Source organism: Vicugna pacos, unplaced genomic scaffold (assembly GCF_048564905.1).
Source record: "Vicugna pacos unplaced genomic scaffold, VicPac4 scaffold_19, whole genome shotgun sequence".
Taxonomy (NCBI): domain Eukaryota; kingdom Metazoa; phylum Chordata; class Mammalia; order Artiodactyla; family Camelidae; genus Vicugna; species Vicugna pacos.
Window position 1 is genome coordinate 11264095 of NW_027328740.1, and position 15886 is coordinate 11279980.

The 15886-nt window shown below is 45.0% G+C and overlaps 3 long non-coding RNA genes across 4 annotated transcripts; all 3 read left to right on the plus strand.

Moving 5' to 3' along the window:
• Nucleotides 1-4360: 4360 nt before the first annotated feature.
• LOC140693470 (uncharacterized) lies at nucleotides 4361-6311 on the plus strand. Of its 2 annotated transcripts, none has more exons than XR_012069221.1 (5): nucleotides 4361-4508; nucleotides 4610-4682; nucleotides 5777-5847; nucleotides 6057-6127; nucleotides 6230-6311. It is a non-coding gene; the product is annotated as an uncharacterized lncRNA (long non-coding RNA). The 2 variants fall into 2 exon arrangements; XR_012069222.1 differs by having other exon boundaries at nucleotides 4379-4518.
• Nucleotides 6312-10888: 4577 nt separating this feature from the next.
• LOC140693473 (uncharacterized) lies at nucleotides 10889-11616 on the plus strand. Its single transcript, XR_012069225.1, has 3 exons — nucleotides 10889-11152; nucleotides 11362-11432; nucleotides 11535-11616. It is a non-coding gene; the product is annotated as an uncharacterized lncRNA (long non-coding RNA).
• An 82-nt stretch (nucleotides 11617-11698) lies between these two features.
• On the plus strand, nucleotides 11699-14939 carry LOC140693490 (uncharacterized). The gene is made up of 2 exons (XR_012069244.1): nucleotides 11699-11931; nucleotides 14869-14939. It is a non-coding gene; the product is annotated as an uncharacterized lncRNA (long non-coding RNA).
• Nucleotides 14940-15886: the final 947 nt, after the last annotated feature.

Consider the following 15886-nt stretch of genomic DNA (forward strand, 5'->3'; position numbering starts at 1 on the left):
CAATAGCACTTAGAGACATTATAGATATGAGAACACTGCAACAGTTTTGCTAGGCTATTGAGAATCATGTGCTCTTCTATGAAAGATGAGAATGTTTAATCATCCAATTATGTTGAGAAACACAATTAAACCTGACAAATATGGCAACCACATATTTGCACCCGGTATTTGACTGAAGGGAAAAGATGGTCCACAAAAAATGTGTCACTACATATCTATGCCAACAATTACACTTCATTTCAATAACAGAATTATAATAGTTACAAATACTGTTTTGAAAAACTGAGGATAAATAAATATTCAAATTCAGGCAAAGAATCCACTCACTTACAAAACACCCTTCACACCAAAGTAGATATAACCCCAGCATGATCTGAATCTGGGGGAAGGTCATCATTTCACAGTGTGAGCTAAGAATTCAAACCAACCTATTTTGGTCGAGAGTAGTTGACCATGGAGGAGTACACTGTTGTACAAAGAAAGTGAAGGTGGAGGAACTCTGAATCTAGGAGGGTCTTCCTGTGCTCCTACTGGCTTCAATGCAGTTCAAGGGATGATTCTCTGAAATGTATAACTGAGTGAAGGGGAGGGAAAACAAGTGCTTGAGAGCAAGGCACAACCCTGGGAAAAGGCTTAGCAGGGCTTGGTGCTTGGTCGTCTGAGTGGTTTGTAAATGCCCTGTGGAACGTTTGGAATTTCAAGACATCTTCGAAGAACATGACAGCTTCTATCATTTCTACCTTCTCTTATGATTTGGATGGAAGAAAGCTTGGACCCGTAATTGGAGCAGAGAATTAAGTACCTTCCTCAAGTGTACATTCACATTCAACATGTTACTGACAGTATCAACGAGGCTCAATATGTCCATGAATGTCTTCCAAGCTTGGTATCCTCTACAGCTGTTTCCATGCCAGTATTATTCATTGTAGCACAACAAATCTCATCAAAGAGATCGCATCTTTCCTCAATCCGTGCAGCCAGCTTTTCGGCCAGATTCACTTAGTGTCTCCTATAAAGTCAAATTCAAAAGGATTGGGCAATTCTGAAAGTACCTCGGAGAATCACCAGTGAGGTGATGACAGGCATTTCTTCCACTGTCTGCTCTTAAAGGTTCTGGAAACTGACCTGTGAACTCAGGTCTTTGGGCAGCAGCAGTATCTCGAACTTACACAGCTTCCTGGAACAAAGACTTAAGCCAAGCTCCACTGAGGGAGGCAGCCCCTCCATCACACTGATCCACCCACAGAACTCTGCCCGGTTACTTAGGATCCACCAGCCACAACAAGCCTCGCAGTACACAACAACATTCCACCTGGAATCCAACAGATAACTGCCATCCCCAAAGGCTGCTGCGTCTTGTCAGTGTTGGGGGAGGGGCTGCATCCGACGAGAGGTTCCTAAGGTAAATGTGATTCTACCCACTAGCGTCCCATGGGCCTCTCTTCTTCCCTCTTTCCTTTTGTTCAGATCTGTATGCACAGTACCAACGGAGGGAAGTGTGTCCATTTTCAGTTGATGGTTTCATACGTCTTTAAACTTTCTAACAGTTCACAGCACACAGAGACCCAATAAAGGAAACGTATGTTCCTGTAATATCCGTACATCCGGAATACATATGCGTCGCCTGATTTCTGCTGAAACACCCGCACTCTCAGGACATGGATCCATTTGTTTCATGGGGGCTGAAATTCCAAGAAATGAAACCAACATCAATGTGCACTTTACTGTCTGTCTCTTTTGCACTTATTACCCTATTGCAGAGCTACTTGTCTTTGTTATAGGCTTATACCATTTCTTATCTACGTAGGGTAGAATATGGCATTCATTCATCCTATTGGAAGACTTGCAAGTCTATATCACGGAAAAGGACTCCATTGCCTTTCAAATCGGCATTTGGGTTAGGTCACGATATGCTCTTATGAATCAATATTTACGAATATAAATGCACGCCTCTGATTTCAGAATACAAGTGTGCAGAGTACATGCAAGCCACAACACTGGGTCGATGAGTGCTGAATGATCCTTGATATCACCTTGAGTATTTACTTTTGAAAAATCATGGTTCCCTTGGTAAATGTCAGCCAACCGTACCATTTTGGTGCTTGTTTGTTGGTTTGATTCTTTGTTCGTCTACATCCCGTTAGTTTTGCAAACACATCAGGCCATGAATTTCTCCGTTCGCTTCAGAGAGTCATATAAGCTGATTCACTTAAGAGAGTGCATCCAATCACCAATGATTTCCTGCTTCCCTCTCCCATCTTTAGGGTTTTGATGTCCTCCTTGCCTTCTTCTTGTTTCTTCTTTGCCACTCATGCTCTTCTTGCATTTCCAATAATGGTTTCTTCTTTCCATTTCACCTTGCTGCTTTTGTATTCAGGGTAGAATTCTCAACCTTTCTTATAGGATACGTTTCGAACTGCTGAATTCTTTTAAGATTTGCCGGTCTGTGGAATTCTCTAGCTCTGCCTTTATTAGAAATGGCGGTCATGTGGCATAGGCTACCGTAGATGGCAGTATTTTCCCATTCAGGATATGGTCTACGTCCTGGCACTCATCCCTGTCCTGCAATATTGCTGCCGAGATATCAGGTGAAACCCCTCTGGAGGTACTCTGGTGACTATGTTGATTCCTCCAGGTGCATTTTACATCACTGGGATTCTCTTGAACTTTGTTGATTTGAATCATACAGCTGCTGGTAGGTCTAGAGGGATTCCACCTCTTTTGGACGCTGTGTACTTCCTGAATTCGTATAGATGATTCTTTCTTGGCTTTCAGCAAGTTTCAGTCTGATTTCTCTACAGATAACTTTTCAGACAATTTTTTGCCCCTTTATCTCTTGCTTTTCGATCTGGGACTCTTATGAATCCTAATCTTTCATGCCTTGTCTTACCCCAGGATTCAAAACCATTGTTTTCATTGGTTTGCCCTTGCTTGCCTACGTCTGCTTCTGACCGAGGGATTTCTGTTACCCTGTATTCACAGTCATTCACGCGTCCCTCTGCATTATCTAGTCTGCTTTGGACTGAATTTTAGCCCTGATATTATCACATCCATTGAGTTTTCTGATATTATTTGGCCTGTCTTGGGACTTTCTCTTCCCCTTTTCTGGTATTCTGCCTTTTGTGATTCTGAGACACTGTTGTTCTTCAGTGTTTCCCTCACATCCGTTTTCAAAACTTGCTCTGGTTGCGTTTTGCAGTCTAGTTGTGGGAAAGCATATCTTTTGGGCCTCCAGTCTCTTTCAAACTGAAAATGGTACTTCCTGTTTCTTTTACTGTACTTCTTCATCTCTACTGGTCAGGTAATATCAGGTATCTAATGCAGACTTCTAGGGCTTTGTTAAGTGAAAATTTTAGTCTCTTTTCTCTACACATTTCCATGGGATTTCTCTGAGGACAATTTCTCCTAGACATTGATGCCTTGTCCTGCTCCTGTGTGTGTTGTCTGGCATATCTCCAACTTCAGGGGTTGCCTTTGGTTGTGATAAACCATCCCATAGTATTTCGATTAGCATAAACTCACTTTTATTACGCTGATCTCGCAAATCTGAAAGTGCACAGGACACTTCCTTTAGTGGAAATGAAGCTTCTAAAGGTTCTCAGCTCTGCATTCTGATCTATGTCACTTTGGAGTGTTTCCAAATCAGCAAACTCAGAGTACGCTTGTGCTTTCTAGTGCCATGGGGATGTCCCAATGAAACCAGTTCTTCCCAGAGCTTCTCTGTCTACAGAAACACCAGTGGAAACATATCTATGGTTGTCATACATCAGGGCCTGTTGGAATGATCCCGCAGACCTACCTTGGTGTCCTCGATGCCGTACCGTGTTAGTGCCACCCAAAATGCTGCATCTGCTTTTGGGAGATAATGCTGAAGGAAATGCTTCATCTTCTCACACCGTGGACTTTGACCACTTTTCCTTGTCCTCTCATCCTAGTAGCACGGGTGCACGAAGGCAATCACAGAGCTGTTGCACATCCTGTGCCTCAAACCAAACCGTAATCCCAGCCCAGGTTATGAATGTAGCAGATCCTAAAACTTTTCATTCTGATTTCAAACCCAAGGCCCCCTGGATCCCTCAGACCACATGCACGATTCCTCTGATTCAGCCCCACACGTGCTCTATTGTCAAAATGCCAAATTGGTCCCTGGTCCTGCAGATGCACTGGGTGTGGCCATGGGACATATCGATATTCTCAACCGCGCGCGCCAGTGTGGTTGCTTTCTCATTGTGGTCACAGTTCGGTTTGCTCTCTTGATAGGACCCACCACATCCCACAACGCACTCCAGATGCCTGAGAATCAGCGTGTGCCAGCAGAAGTAGCCCTATCCCACATTGACCGCTGCCTCTGCTACCTCAAATTTGGCAGCTCGGACCTTGGTGTCAAAATCCATTGTGGGGACATTTTGTGCTGGTTTCTTGGAGTTCTGTCAGTCAAGCTCTGCTGTGCACTCTTGTAACACTCAGCGCATCACCTTCAATCCCAAGTCTCCTGTCCGGTTGAGAGTGTGCGTCCAAGTAAAACAGAGTTTCACCTTTGCTGCTCCATCACCAGGGGTCAGACCCTGCACTGGTTTCCATTCCCTGCTTTGCCTTCTCCTGCTTCCAGGTGTTCTGAGGCCTCATCCTGTCTTTGGAAGTAACAGACCTCTCTTCGGCAAGTGTCCTGTGCCAAGGGCTGGGTGAGTGGATGTTTCCATTGCTGTGTACATGGGAGCGAGTGAGCGCAGGTTGCACTGCTCCTCTGCCAACTGGGCATCGACTAATCAACACTTTCCAGATATATTTCACAGAAATGTGATATTTGTTTAGCTCTTTTTTCTATACAGCCGTGGTGGGAGGGATTATCCGAAGACTCCAGTTTTGACATTGTTTTGATATCTCATTTGCAGGCTTTAAAACGTTTAATAGAATTGATTTACATGTTTTGGGAGTTATACGAAAATGAAGTTAGTTTTTGAAACATACTAAATCGACCTAGAAGCCAGACTTGTCAATTTTGGTAACGTTTGGTCAGCTCTGAGGAAAACATTGTCAGATAGAATGTAAAATAGCAGTCCAAACTGTTAAAGGGGTCATGTCAACTCTTTACTGTTGAAGCCTCCGAAACCAACAGGAACCATGAAATACCTATTGGAAACATGAAATAACCCCCAACCTTGGATTCACTTGTGCATTTCGTGCCCCTTACACCCAATGACACCTACTGGCCAATGTTGGCATTTCAAGGGGTAACATCCCCCTCTAGGGAATTACAAGAGAAAACAAACCAAATATATACATTTAGGTTTGAATCCAAAAGCACCTTGAGGCATTAGAGCTATGAGAACCCTGCCTCAGCTATGGTAGTCTATTGAGAACCAGGTGTTCTTCTATCAGTGATGGGAACACTTAATCATCCGATCATGTTCGGTAAAGCAATTTAACGCGACCAAGTCTGCACCCCCATGATATAGTGCCCCCGGGGCTTGATTCAAGCGAAAGACTGTCCACATATTCTGTGTCTTTAATGTCATTGGCGACTTTTACAGTTCAGTTCACTATCTGACTTATAATATTTACCTATACTGTCTTGAAGAACTGAGGCCCAAGGCATATTCAAGTTCAGTCAAAGATTCCCCTCACTTGCCACACTCCCTTCACCCCAGAGAAGACATAAACCCAGCATTGGCTGAATCTAGCGGAAGGTCATCGTTTCTTTGTGTGAGCTATGTATTCAATTCCTATCTATTTTGGTCGAGACTCTGACCTTTAAGGAGTTCACTGTTGTTCCCAGAGTGTGAAGCTGGAGGAACTCTGATTCTAGGAGGGGCTTGCTCTTCTCGTACTGGCTTCATTGCAGCTCAGGTACTGATCCTTCCAAATGGATGCTTGAGTGCAGGGGAGGGAAGAGCAAGTGCTTGATAGCTAGGCCCAAACCTGGGGAAAAAGCTTACCTGGGCTTGGTGCATTTTGGTCGGAATGGCTTGGAAACGCCCCTTGGGACGTGTGGATTCTCACGACCTCTTGCAAGAACATGAGCGTTATTATCATCTCTGCCATCTCTTCTCTTTTAGACGTCAGGGATCTTGGACCCGTTCTCGGAACAGAGAATTGAGTAACTTCCCCAAGTCCACGTTGGCACTCCGTATGTTTCTGCCAGTATCCGCGAGGTTCACTATGTCTCATGAATGACTTTCGAGCCTGGTATCCGGTACAGCTGTCTCCATGCCAGTATTCTCCATTGCAGCAGAACAACCCTCATCAATGTGTTCGCATCTCTCCTCAATCCGTGCAGCCAGCTTTTCGGCCAGCTTCTCTTCGTGTCTCCCATAACGTCGACTTCAACAGGACTGGGCAAGTCTGAGAGTACCTCGGAGCCTCACCAGTAAGCTGATGACAGGCAGATCTTCCACTGTCTGCCCTCTCAGGTTCTGGAAACTGACCCGTGAACTCAGGTCTTTGGGCAGCAGCAGTATCTCGAACTTACACAGCTTCCCGAACCAAAGACCTAAGCTAAGCTCCACAGAGGGCGGCAGCCCCTCCATCACACTGATCCACCCACAGAACTCTGCCCGGTTACCTAGGATCCACCAGCCACAACAAGCCTCGCGGTACACACCAACATTCCACCTGGAATGCAAGCGGTAACTGCCATCCCCAATGGTGGCTGCATCTTGTCAGTGTTGGGGGAGGGCCTGCATCCTACAAGAGGTTCCTAAAGAAAATGTGATTCTATCCACTAGCGTCCAATGGGCCTTTTTCTTCCCTCTATCCTTTTGTTCAGGTCTGAATGCACAGTACAAACGGAGGGAAGTGTGTCCATGTTTAGTGGATGGTTTCACACGTCTTTAAACTTTCTAACAGTTCACAGTACACAGAGACCCACTAAAGGAGACTTATGTTCCTGTAATATCCGTACACCCAGAATCCATATCCGTCGGTAGATTTCTGCTGAAACACCCGCACTCTCGGGACATGGATCCATTGGTTTCATGGGGGCTGAAATTCCTAGAAATGAAACCAACCCCAATGTGCACTTCACTGTCTGTCTCTTTGGCTCTTTGTACACTTATGCAGAGCTACTTGTCTTTGTTATAGGCTTATGTAATTTCTTCTCTACGTATGGTAGGATATGGCATTCATTCATCCTGTTGGAAGACTTGCAAGTCTTTATCACGGACTGGAATCCATTTGATTGCAAATCGGCATTTTGGTTAGGCCAAGATTTGCTCTTATGGATCTATATTTAAGAATATAAATGCACGCCTCTGATTTCCGAATACAAGTGTGCTGAGTACATGCAAGCCGCGATACTGGGTCGATGCGTGCTGAATGATCCTTGACATCACCTTGAGTATTTTCTTTGGAATAATCATGGTTCCCTTGGTATATGTCAGCCAACCGTACCCTTTTCCTGCTTGTCTGTTTGTTTGATTCTTTGTTTGTCTGCTTCTCGTTTGTTCAGCAAACACATCAGGCCATGCATCTCTCCGTTCGCTTCAAACAGAGAGTCATATTAGATGATTCATTTTAGATAGTGCTTCCAATCACCTATGATTTCCTGCTTCCCTCTCCCATCTTAAGGGTTTTGATGTCCTCCTTGCCTTCTTCTTGTTTCTTCTTTGCCACTCATGCTCTTCTTGCATTTCCAGTAATGGTTTTCTTCTTTCCATTTCACCTTGCTGCTTTTGTATTCAGGGTAGAATTCTCAACCTTTCTTATAGGATACGTTTCGAACTGCTGAATTCTTTTAAGATTTGCCGGTCTGTGGAATTCTCTAGCTCTGCCTTTATTAGAAATGGCGGTCATGTGGCATAGGCTACCGTAGATGGCAGTATTTTCCCATTCAGGATATGGTCTACGTCCTGGCACTCATCCCTGTCCTGCAATATTGCTGCCGAGATATCAGGTGAAACCCCTCTGGAGGTACTCTGGTGACTATGTTGATTCCTCCAGGTGCATTTTACATCACTGGGATTCTCTTGAACTTTGTTGATTTGAATCATACAGCTGCTGGTAGGTCTAGAGGGATTCCACCTCTTTTGGACGCTGTGTACTTCCTGAATTCGTATAGATGATTCTTTCTTGGCTTTCAGCAAGTTTCAGTCTGATTTCTCTACAGATAACTTTTCAGACAATTTTTTGCCCCTTTATCTCTTGCTTTTCGATCTGGGACTCTTATGAATCCTAATCTTTCATGCCTTGTCTTACCCCAGGATTCAAAACCATTGTTTTCATTGGTTTGCCCTTGCTTGCCTACGTCTGCTTCTGACCGAGGGATTTCTGTTACCCTGTATTCACAGTCATTCACGCGTCCCTCTGCATTATCTAGTCTGCTTTGGACTGAATTTTAGCCCTGATATTATCACATCCATTGAGTTTTCTGATATTATTTGGCCTGTCTTGGGACTTTCTCTTCCCCTTTTCTGGTATTCTGCCTTTTGTGATTCTGAGACACTGTTGTTCTTCAGTGTTTCCCTCACATCCGTTTTCAAAACTTGCTCTGGTTGCGTTTTGCAGTCTAGTTGTGGGAAAGCATATCTTTTGGGCCTCCAGTCTCTTTCAAACTGAAAATGGTACTTCCTGTTTCTTTTACTGTACTTCTTCATCTCTACTGGTCAGGTAATATCAGGTATCTAATGCAGACTTCTAGGGCTTTGTTAAGTGAAAATTTTAGTCTCTTTTCTCTACGCATTTCCATGGGATTTCTCTGAGGACAATTTCTCCTAGACATTGATGCCTTGTCCTGCTCCTGTGTGTGTTGTCTGGCATATCTCCAACTTCAGGGGTTGCCTTTGGTTGTGATAAACCATCCCATAGTATTTCGATTAGCATAAACTCACTTTTATTACGCTGATCTCGCAAATCTGAAAGTGCACAGGACACTTCCTTTAGTGGAAATGAAGCTTCTAAAGGTTCTCAGCTCTGCATTCTGATCTATGTCACTTTGGAGTGTTTCCAAATCAGCAAACTCAGAGTACGCTTGTGCTTTCTAGTGCCATGGGGATGTCCCAATGAAACCAGTTCTTCCCAGAGCTTCTCTGTCTACAGAAACACCAGTGGAAACATATCTATGGTTGTCATACATCAGGGCCTGTTGGAATGATCCCGCAGACCTACCTTGGTGTCCTCGATGCCGTACCGTGTTAGTGCCACCCAAAATGCTGCATCTGCTTTTGGGAGATAATGCTGAAGGAAATGCTTCATCTTCTCACACCGTGGACTTTGACCACTTTTCCTTGTCCTCTCATCCTAGTAGCACGGGTGCACGAAGGCAATCACAGAGCTGTTGCACATCCTGTGCCTCAAACCAAACCGTAATCCCAGCCCAGGTTATGAATGTAGCAGATCCTAAATGTTTTCATTCTGATTTCAAACCCAAGGCCCCCTGGATCCCTCAGACCACATGCACGATTCCTCTGATTCAGCCCCACACGTGCTCTATTGTCAAAATGCCAAATTGGTCCCTGGTCCTGCAGATGCACTGGGTGTGGCCATGGGACATATCGATATTCTCAACCGCGCGCGCCAGTGTGGTTGCTTTCTCATTGTGGTCACAGTTCGGTTTGCTCTCTTGATAGGACCCACCACATCCCACAACGCACTCCAGATGCCTGAGAATCAGCGTGTGCCAGCAGAAGTAGCCCTATCCCACATTGACCGCTGCCTCTGCTACCTCAAATTTGGCAGCTCGGACCTTGGTGTCAAAATCCATTGTGGGGACATTTTGTGCTGGTTTCTTGGAGTTCTGTCAGTCAAGCTCTGCTGTGCACTCTTGTAACACTCAGCGCATCACCTTCAATCCCAAGTCTCCTGTCCGGTTGAGAGTGTGCGTCCAAGTAAAACAGAGTTTCACCTTTGCTGCTCCATCACCAGGGGTCAGACCCTGCACTGGTTTCCATTCCCTGCTTTGCCTTCTCCTGCTTCCAGGTGTTCTGAGGCCTCATCCTGTCTTTGGAAGTAACAGACCTCTCTTCGGCAAGTGTCCTGTGCCAAGGGCTGGGTGAGTGGATGTTTCCATTGCTGTGTACATGGGAGCGAGTGCGCGCAGGTTGCACTGCTCCTCTGCCAACTGGGCATCGACTAACCAACACTTTCCAGATATATTTCACAGAAATGTGATATTTGTTTAGCTCTTTTTTCTATACAGCCGTGGTGGGAGGGATTATCCGAAGACTCCAGTTTTGACATTGTTTTGATATCTCATTTGCAGGCTTTAAAAAGTTTAATAGAATTGATTTACATGTTTTGGGAGTTATACGAAAATGAAGTTAGTTTTTGAAACATACTAAATCGACCTAGAAGCCAGACTTGTCAATTTTGGTAACGTTTGGTCAGCTCTGAGGAAAACATTGTCAGATAGAATGTAAAATAGCAGTCCAAACTGTTAAAGGGGTCATGTCAACTCTTTACTGTTGAAGCCTCCGAAACCAACAGGAACCATGAAATACCTATTGGAAACATGAAATAACCCCCAACCTTGGATTCACTTGTGCATTTCGTGCCCCTTACACCCAATGACACCTACTGGCCAATGTTGGCATTTCAAGGGGTAACATCCCCCTCTAGGGAATTACAAGAGAAAACAAACCAAATATATACATTTAGGTTTGAATCCAAAAGCACCTTGAGGCATTAGAGCTATGAGAACCCTGCCTCAGCTATGGTAGTCTATTGAGAACCAGGTGTTCTTCTATCAGTGATGGGAACACTTAATCATCCAATCATGTTGGGTAAAGCAATTTAACGCGACCAAGTCTGCACCCCCATGATATAGTGCCCCCGGGGCTTGATTCAAGCGAAAGACTGTCCACATATTCTGTGTCTTTAATGTCATTGGCGACTTTTACAGTTCAGTTCACTATCTGACTTATAATATTTACCTATACTGTCTTGAAGAACTGAGGCCCAAGGCATATTCAAGTTCAGTCAAAGATTCCCCTCACTTGCCACACTCCCTTCACCCCAGAGAAGACATAAACCCAGCATTGGCTGAATCTAGCGGAAGGTCATCGTTTCTTTGTGTGAGCTATGTATTCAATTCCTATCTATTTTGGTCGAGACTCTTTGACCTTTAAGGAGTTCACTGTTGTTCCCAGAGTGTGAAGCTGGAGGAACTCTGATTCTAGGAGGGGCTTGCTCTTCTCGTACTGGCTTCATTGCAGCTCAGGTACTGATCCTTCCAAATGGATGCTTGAGTGCAGGGGAGGGAAGAGCAAGTGCTTGATAGCTAGGCCCAAACCTGGGGAAAAAGCTTACCTGGGCTTGGTGCATTTTGGTCGGAATGGCTTGGAAATGCCCCTTGGGACGTGTGGATTCTCACGACCTCTTGCAAGAACATGAGCGTTATTATCATCTCTGCCATCTCTTCTCTTTTAGACGTCAGGGATCTTGGACCCGTTCTCGGAACAGAGAATTGAGTAACTTCCCCAAGTCCACGTTGGCACTCCGTATGTTTCTGCCAGTATCCGCGAGGTTCACTATGTCTCATGAATGACTTTCGAGCCTGGTATCCGGTACAGCTGTCTCCATGCCAGTATTCTCCATTGCAGCAGAACAACCCTCATCAATGTGTTCGCATCTCTCCTCAATCCGTGCAGCCAGCTTTTCGGCCAGCTTCTCTTCGTGTCTCCCATAACGTCGACTTCAACAGGACTGGGCAAGTCTGAGAGTACCTCGGAGCCTCACCAGCAAGCTGATGACAGGCAGATCTTCCACTGTCTGCCCTCTCAGGTTCTGGAAACTGACCCGTGAACTCAGGTCTTTGGGCAGCAGCAGTATCTTGAACTTACACAGCTTCCCGAACCAAAGACCTAAGCCAAGCTCCACAGAGGGCGGCAGCCCCTCCATCACACTGATCCACCCACAGAACTCTGCCCGGTTACCTAGGATCCACCAGCCACAACAAGCCTCGCGGTACACACCAACATTCCACCTGGAATGCAAGCGGTAACTGCCATCCCCAATGGTGGCTGCATCTTGTCAGTGTTGGGGGAGGGCCTGCATCCTACAAGAGGTTCCTAAAGAAAATGTGATTCTATCCACTAGCGTCCAATGGGCCTTTTTCTTCCCTCTATCCTTTTGTTCAGGTCTGAATGCACAGTACAAACGGAGGGAAGTGTGTCCATGTTTAGTGGATGGTTTCACACGTCTTTAAACTTTCTAACAGTTCACAGTACACAGAGACCCACTAAAGGAGACTTATGTTCCTGTAATATCCGTACACCCAGAATCCATATCCGTCGGTAGATTTCTGCTGAAACACCCGCACTCTCGGGACATGGATCCATTGGTTTCATGGGGGCTGAAATTCCTAGAAATGAAACCAACCCCAATGTGCACTTCACTGTCTGTCTCTTTGGCTCTTTGTACACTTATGCAGAGCTACTTGTCTTTGTTATAGGCTTATGTAATTTCTTCTCTACGTATGGTAGGATATGGCATTCATTCATCCTGTTGGAAGACTTGCAAGTCTTTATCACGGACTGGAATCCATTTGATTGCAAATCGGCATTTTGGTTAGGCCAAGATTTGCTCTTATGGATCTATATTTAAGAATATAAATGCACGCCTCTGATTTCCGAATACAAGTGTGCTGAGTACATGCAAGCCGCGATACTGGGTCGATGCGTGCTGAATGATCCTTGACATCACCTTGAGTATTTTCTTTGGAATAATCATGGTTCCCTTGGTATATGTCAGCCAACCGTACCCTTTTCCTGCTTGTCTGTTTGTTTGATTCTTTGTTTGTCTGCTTCTCGTTTGTTCAGCAAACACATCAGGCCATGCATCTCTCCGTTCGCTTCAAACAGAGAGTCATATTAGATGATTCATTTTAGATAGTGCTTCCAATCACCTATGATTTCCTGCTTCCCTCTCCCATCTTAAGGGTTTTGATGTCCTCCTTGCCTTCTTCTTGTTTCTTCTTTGCCACTCATGCTCTTCTTGCATTTCCAGTAATGGTTTTCTTCTTTCCATTTCACCTTGCTGCTTTTGTATTCAGGGTAGAATTCTCAACCTTTCTTATAGGAAACGTTTCGAACTGCTGAATTCTTTTAAGATTTGCCGGTCTGTGGAAATCTCTAGCTCTGCCTTTATTAGAAATGGCGGTCATGTGGCATAGGCTACCGTAGATGGCAGTATTTTCCCATTCAGGATATGGTCTACGTCCTGGCACTCATCCCTGTCCTGCAATATTGCTGCCGAGATATCAGGTGAAACCCTTCTGGAGGTACTCTGGTGACTATGTTGATTCCTCCAGGTGCATTTTACATCACTGGGATTCTCGTGAACTTTGTTGATTTGAATCATACAGCTGCTTGTAGGTCTAGAGGGATTCCACCTCTTTTGGACGCTGTGTACTTCCTGAATTCGTATAGATGATTCTTTCTTGGCTTTCAGCAAGTTTCAGTCTGATTTCTCTACAGATAACTTTTCAGACAATTTTTTGCCCCTTTATCTCTTGCTTTTCGATCTGGGACTCTTATGAATCCTAATCTTTCATGCCTTGTCTTACCCCAGGATTCAAAACCATTGTTTTCATTGGTTTGCCCTTGCTTGCCTACGTCTGCTTCTGACCGAGGGATTTCTGTTACCCTGTATTCACAGTCATTCACGCGTCCCTCTGCATTATCTAGTCTGCTTTGGACTGAATTTTAGCCCTGATATTATCACATCCATTGAGTTTTCTGATATTATTTGGCCTGTCTTGGGACTTTCTCTTCCCCTTTTCTGGTATTCTGCCTTTTGTGATTCTGAGACACTGTTGTTCTTCAGTGTTTCCCTCACATCCGTTTTCAAAACTTGCTCTGGTTGCGTTTTGCAGTCTAGTTGTGGGAAAGCATATCTTTTGGGCCTCCAGTCTCTTTCAAACTGAAAATGGTACTTCCTGTTTCTTTTACTGTACTTCTTCATCTCTACTGGTCAGGTAATATCAGGTATCTAATGCAGACTTCTAGGGCTTTGTTAAGTGAAAATTTTAGTCTCTTTTCTCTACGCATTTCCATGGGATTTCTCTGAGGACAATTTCTCCTAGACATTGATGCCTTGTCCTGCTCCTGTGTGTGTTGTCTGGCATATCTCCAACTTCAGGGGTTGCCTTTGGTTGTGATAAACCATCCCATAGTATTTCGATTAGCATAAACTCACTTTTATTACGCTGATCTCGCAAATCTGAAAGTGCACAGGACACTTCCTTTAGTGGAAATGAAGCTTCTAAAGGTTCTCAGCTCTGCATTCTGATCTATGTCACTTTGGAGTGTTTCCAAATCAGCAAACTCAGAGTACGCTTGTGCTTTCTAGTGCCATGGGGATGTCCCAATGAAACCAGTTCTTCCCAGAGCTTCTCTGTCTACAGAAACACCAGTGGAAACATATCTATGGTTGTCATACATCAGGGCCTGTTGGAATGATCCCGCAGACCTACCTTGGTGTCCTCGATGCCGTACCGTGTTAGTGCCACCCAAAATGCTGCATCTGCTTTTGGGAGATAATGCTGAAGGAAATGCTTCATCTTCTCACACCGTGGACTTTGACCACTTTTCCTTGTCCTCTCATCCTAGTAGCACGGGTGCACGAAGGCAATCACAGAGCTGTTGCACATCCTGTGCCTCAAACCAAACCGTAATCCCAGCCCAGGTTATGAATGTAGCAGATCCTAAAACTTTTCATTCTGATTTCAAACCCAAGGCCCCCTGGATCCCTCAGACCACATGCACGATTCCTCTGATTCAGCCCCACACGTGCTCTATTGTCAAAATGCCAAATTGGTCCCTGGTCCTGCAGATGCACTGGGTGTGGCCATGGGACATATCGATATTCTCAACCGCGCGCGCCAGTGTGGTTGCTTTCTCATTGTGGTCACAGTTCGGTTTGCTCTCTTGATAGGACCCACCACATCCCACAACGCACTCCAGATGCCTGAGAATCAGCGTGTGCCAGCAGAAGTAGCCCTATCCCACATTGACCGCTGCCTCTGCTACCTCAAATTTGGCAGCTCGGACCTTGGTGTCAAAATCCATTGTGGGGACATTTTGTGCTGGTTTCTTGGAGTTCTGTCAGTCAAGCTCTGCTGTGCACTCTTGTAACACTCAGCGCATCACCTTCAATCCCAAGTCTCCTGTCCGGTTGAGAGTGTGCGTCCAAGTAAAACAGAGTTTCACCTTTGCTGCTCCATCACCAGGGGTCAGACCCTGCACTGGTTTCCATTCCCTGCTTTGCCTTCTCCTGCTTCCAGGTGTTCTGAGGCCTCATCCTGTCTTTGGAAGTAACAGACCTCTCTTCGGCAAGTGTCCTGTGCCAAGGGCTGGGTGAGTGGATGTTTCCATTGCTGTGTACATGGGAGCGAGTGCGCGCAGGTTGCACTGCTCCTCTGCCAACTGGGCATCGACTAACCAACACTTTCCAGATATATTTCACAGAAATGTGATATTTGTTTAGCTCTTTTTTCTATACAGCCGTGGTGGGAGGGATTATCCGAAGACTCCAGTTTTGACATTGTTTTGATATCTCATTTGCAGGCTTTAAAAAGTTTAATAGAATTGATTTACATGTTTTGGGAGTTATACGAAAATGAAGTTAGTTTTTGAAACATACTAAATCGACCTAGAAGCCAGACTTGTCAATTTTGGTAACGTTTGGTCAGCTCTGAGGAAAACATTGTCAGATAGAATGTAAAATAGCAGTCCAAACTGTTAAAGGGGTCATGTCAACTCTTTACTGTTGAAGCCTCCGAAACCAACAGGAACCATGAAATACCTATTGGAAACATGAAATAACCCCCAACCTTGGATTCACTTGTGCATTTCGTGCCCCTTACACCCAATGACACCTACTGGCCAATGTTGGCATTTCAAGGGGTAACATCCCCCTCTAGGGAATTACAAGAGAAAACAAACCAAATATA